This window comes from Nicotiana sylvestris, chromosome 3 (genome assembly GCF_000393655.2).
Source record: "Nicotiana sylvestris chromosome 3, ASM39365v2, whole genome shotgun sequence".
Lineage (NCBI taxonomy): Eukaryota > Viridiplantae > Streptophyta > Magnoliopsida > Solanales > Solanaceae > Nicotiana > Nicotiana sylvestris.
In genome coordinates, this window is record NC_091059.1 from 30581894 (window position 1) to 30587816 (window position 5923).

The window sequence follows — 5923 nt, forward strand, 5'->3', positions numbered from 1 at the left end:
TTCGTAGCATTAAATGTTTGTAATCCCAAAGGGGAAGATGGTGTGATATGGTATTAAGTCGGAGTTTTGTGGTTCAGGTTACTATGGAATAGTAAATGAAGAATGTGGTAGAAAGGCGAAATGAATAAGATTGCATTTATTTAGATCTTACAAATAAGATATGACTCCATAACATTATGCAAGCACGACGTTGGGGAGAGGAAGTAAGGGTTCCATCACAAGATGTTATTGACAATAAGTGCAAATGAACACTTGATACATAAGGAGCTAGTGCGAGGGGTAAGTTAATACAAAGGACATAAACCAAGAGAGAATATGCATAATATAGATATGAGAATGGACAAATAAGTATTTAGTAGTTGATTGAGGAAGATACTAGTTATGGCTAGACAAGAGGAAACAGACAAAACAACAGATTGTGCAAGATAAACACAGTGAACCCCGACATAGTGAATTCAGTCTCGTAGATATGACGTCATAATCCTTGAGAAATATTCATATAGGGGTTGGGGTAGTTAAAGGTACCATATAAGTGTTATTGAAATAAAAGAGATTGCCACTGCGAAGACAATCAAAAATTTCAGTTCAGAAGCAACCATGCGAGCACAAGGGCACGGAGGTAAGTAACTAGGAATAATTATAGGAGAGCAAGAACATCAAAAATTCCATCATGTATATGATGTAATAAGCTCGCAGCTTTACAAGAGTCAGAGGGTATACCCTAAGTACTACAACGAAATACTAGCTGATGAAATAAGGAAGAAGGCTTTAACCAAAGCATAGTAACTTGAAGAAGAAATGGTGTTCTAATAATATTCTCACTATAATATTATATACACCCCACAAGAAAGTAGCACCTATCTTAGCTAATTAACGGGAAGTAAAAATCAAAAGTGATATTTAAGATCATATGAGTTACAGGAAATTTCGGTATTGGTGGGCACTAAGATAAGCCAAGCATTCATGCAAAAAGTGGCAGAATGACCAGGAAGAGTAATTTCTTACGTTTAAAGACAACCGAGAAGGCATGAAAGGAAATCTATGGTGCTAGCAAGTTAAAGGAAGGTTGCGAGTAATATAAATAGATATGTGTAGGTCACAAGATAAAGTATCCTAGAGTGAAAAGGTTTTAGGTATATAGGAGTAAGGATAAGAAAAGGTGAGTGAGAAGGTGAAGAGAATAGGTAAGTCCTTGGGATTCAAACCCGTAAAAAATAAGAGAGCTGATGATTTTTGTAAGTTAATGATGTCATACCTCCTTTTTCCCGAGGGGATACAGGAGTTTTTCCAATTAAAGTGTCATTAATCAAAATATAATTATTTATTTATTTTAAAATCTCCACTTGGAATAATTTATGGTGTCCCAGGTTACCGGTTTAGTTTAAATCTCAAATCGAGGAAATTTGACTCTGTTTAAAGTCTGCGAAAGTCAGAAGATTGGGTAAGGTATTCTGTTAACCCGGGAGCAGGTGTGAGGCACTCTCGAGTTCCATGGTTTTAGAACGGTCTCTCAACTATTAATAATTGGACTAATTATCTGATTTAATATATCTTAAAAATCTATTGTGCATTTTTGCTTTTAACCACTTTTAATAGAACTTTAATTGCTTTTTGGATTTATGGAATTATTTATGGAACAAGTTACGATGTCGTACACTTGTCATTTTGGTACACATTACAAACTGCGTCATGTGAAATACATCCGCAATTTACCACATGTTTATTTTTATTATTATTATTTGAAGTTACGATCGAGTTACATGAAATGCGCACCCGAATTGGGGAAGTATGTATCATGACTATGTCACAGGAACCGTATTCATAGTCACGATGATCTATTATTGAACGCGCCTAAAGAAAACTACAATTGTTCATAAATTAATTATTTGCCTTTTTTAGATTATTGTTAGGTTGTGAATTATGGAACAGTTGTGGAAAAATGGTGAGTCGTACATGTTCCCACAATATTAACTCATAACATGGCCTTAGATAATGAAAAGCGACATATCTATCACAGTTCCCAAAACCCACTTCCTATTTTAAGTATATAATAAGAGAGAAACCAAAAAAATGAACAACAAAAACAATATCCATTTTAGACAAAGAAACATCACAAAAAGTAAAATTTGAAGAACCAGCAACCAAGAGCACCCCCAATAAAACTCAATGCACAACCAAAAGAATCAGCAAATGTTAAAAGAATAGGAAATTTTTCAAGAATTAAATTACCAAATTGTTCTGAGGAATGCGGGTATCTTCAATGGACTCCATGTTTACAATTTTTTAACTGTTTCCTTCAAAATTCGAACAAGAATGAAATTCTGACCGGAGCTCGGAACCTCATCGTCAAATCGAATCTTGCTCAGACCCAATTACATGCTGCCTTGAGGAGGAATTACTATTGTTTTAATGGTGCTTATTGATGTATTTTCCAGCTGGGCTCGGCCATGAGTTTAGTCGTGAAACATTGCTATTTTGGAGCTGATTGAAAGCCGTTTTTCAGGTGTTCTATGGCTAGTTTTGGAGTTATTTTGGAGGACTATTTTCAGGTAGCGTAATGGCTATTTTTGCAGATGATATTCAGCTGCGATTTTGGAGAATTTAGAGGTGTGTTTAAGGTGGTAAGGGAAGTGGGTTCACATAGCTATGAGCTACTGGTTTCTACGGCCAAAATAAAGAAGCTAAGGTGAAGAAAAATGGAATTTTGTGGGGATATATCTGCTAGATTGAGGTAGATGAAATATACGAGCAAGAACGAAATATTTTCAGAGGCTAATACCTCACGTTTCTCTTTCCCGTTCTCTCCTCTCTCTTTTTCAAGTTGTTGTGCGGATGATTTCTCTTTTGTCTAAAGTGAAAGAAAAATGGGGGAAATTTTTTGGGGTTCTGCTGTTTTTCCATCCATAGTGGTCTAGGTTTTTGTGAAAATATGGGTTTTATATGGTTTGGGGAGGAGGAAATCTGATAGGTTATTGGCTATTGGGCTCAGGTTTGGTCCAATTTAGGTCATGACTTGGACATTTGAACAAAGTAAGACTTTAGGAGAACTAGTCCAAATTAAATCTTCTTTTTTTGTGATTTTGATTTTCTTTTATTGATTACTAGATGAAAACGAATACTACTCCTAAACTTGAAATAGCAATATAAACTACTAATCACTCAAAGTTTACTTATCAAACTAATATATTTTTTTGGAAAATATTTTCTTTCTTTGTAAATGAAGATAAAGCTTATATTCAAAATGTGACTCTTTTTTTATTGTTTTCTATTTTCTTAAGTAAAATATATAAAAGGAGAAATAAGATCTAAAATATGTAGATTACTTCAAAAATATTTACATACTAAAAAGTGATCAAAAATTCAAATATAGTAAAAAATTAGGTGCTCACAACTGCCCCTCTTTGTTTGGAAACATGAAGAATTTTCGGGCAAAGATAAAGTGAGTCGCGTGACTAATTTTTGACCATATCGTTATTCAAAAGGGGAAGAAACTAAAAGAAAAATATGCAACTGAGTTCTGGTTTTGAACAGCCTACATATCCCGGGTTATAAGAGAATCAAGTCGTGTGTAGTTTAAGAAAAATGATGGAGTGATGAGTTTGAGAGCCGAGCAAGGTTCCGTCGACGCTCTGGTCTGTGGCCATGTTATTACATCAAAATCTAAAGGAACTATACAAGCCTATCAGCTATGAGTTACAAGATGCATATCTATAAGTCTTCTTAAGCTTGAGCTTGAGTCTTGAATGGTTATTCATGCAGACTTTTGACTTGAATCTTTATGCTTGCTAGCTGCAGGTTCTAGTTTATTCTTCTATGGCTTCTTCTGATAAAAACAAGGAATGTAGTGCTCGTGACTTCAGTCATGTCTTGAGCAGTTCACATATTTCATCTGCTTCTGCATTTTGGATTCACTTCTTTTTTCTTTTCTTTTATTCTAGATTGAGACTTATTATTTTGGCCATCTCGAACCCTATTCCTCGAGGTATAACCTGCTCAAGTACCAAAAATAAACAAACGAAGGAAACATACTACCCTAGTTTTCGCTAGAAAATTTTTGTGAGTTATTTGTAACAAACTATAAACTACTTCTTTATTAGCAACAATAAAAGTCGGGTATGGTGTACCCCAAAAAGTTCATGATGATTTTTTTTGTGTGGATAATGTTCGTTTATTGTCCAAAAGATGTCTCAACTAAGGATTGGTGTACCTTATGTTGGGAAAAGTGGCCAAGGAATGGTGTGCCCTATATTGACAAAGATATCAGGCAGTGGTGTACCTTGCATTTAAGATAAAATCAACTACGTAGTGAATACCCTATGTTGAAAAACAGACTAGGGAGTGGAGAACCTATGTGTCATGACCCTGAACGCGGAACAGGTCCTGATGGAGCCTCTTATGAAGACAAGGCCAACCAACTCTTCCCAATTCAAATTTTAACAGTTAAACCATAAGCAATGAGTCTAAAGCATAATAAATAGAAACTCAAAGTAGTAGATAATAGCATAATTTGCGGAATACAACCCAACACAGCCCGATATCGGGGTGTCACTAGTCATGAGCATCTATCAATCCTATACAAATCCGAAAAGTCTATAAGCTATTACAAAATGTTGGATAAAGTGATAAAAATTATAAAGGAAAAAACACGAGACTGCGGATGCCAAGCAGCTATCTCGTGGACTCCGAAATTTGCCGGGAGCTCATAACTCACACTTGCAGGATCCGTAACACTTGAATCTGCACACAGGGTGCAGGGAGTAAAGTGTGTACTCCAACTCAGTGAGTAATAATCATAAATAAAGACTGAAAGCATAAAATCACGTAAGGCACAATACATGCTATAATGAAGCAATAAAACCATTAAAAAGAAACAGTGAATCAGTAAAGATACGAATAATCATTTATGTTCAGTTTAAACTTCGGGAAATACCTTTTCAATAATCAAACACATAATGACAGGCAATTAAGAAAGATAAACACATAAAGGTTCACCCCTCAGGCACAGTATCAACAAATCCGCCGCTCGGGCAATATCTCACAACAATACTAGCCCTTCGGGTTGTATCTCACATCACAATGGGTACCCGCACTCACTAGGGGTGTGTAGACACCTGGAGGGGCCCCTTATGGCCCAAGAGCAATATCAAGCCAAGTCGTGACATCATCACTTGGCTCTCGGCCTCATATCAACAAGACACCTCGTGGCGTACATATCTCAGTCCCTCGACCTCATAATCATGATCAGTGTTTCCTCACAATATAGTCCCTCAGCCTAACTCAGTCAAAAATTCTCACAAGCCACTCGGCAGTAGTAAAACATGATTATCAGCCCAATTATCATTTAAAAGACCGTTTAAGTGTTAAAACATAGTACACATGGCTAAGTATGAAAACAGTTAAATATAACATGACTGAGTTCGAGTATAAAGTCAAAATAGTGAGGAAATATCAATAAAAATCCTCGAAGGGTTCAAATAGTTGGAACGAGGCCCAAATATGGCATTCAGCCCAAATAATGATGGTAGCAAAAAGATTTCAATCAAATACGCGGTTAAATAGTTGTTCGGGATGGACTAAGTCACAATCCCCAACAGTGCACGACCCCACGCTCGTCATCAAGTGTGTGTGTCACCTCAATATAGCACAACGATGTGCAAATCCAGGGTTTTTACCCTCATAACATCATTTACAATCATTGCTCATCTCAATCATGCCTAATCTCTAGCCCATGACGCCTTTGCCCCGTCGAATCAGCCTCTACTCCTGTCGAATCTATACAAAATTAGAATCACTGCATCAAAATATGCTAAGGGAACAAAGCCCAAGTGAAAATAATTAATATACAACACAAATCCGAAAATTACCAAAACCCGACCCCCAGGCCCACATCTCAGAATTCGATAAAATTCACACCAATGGGTTC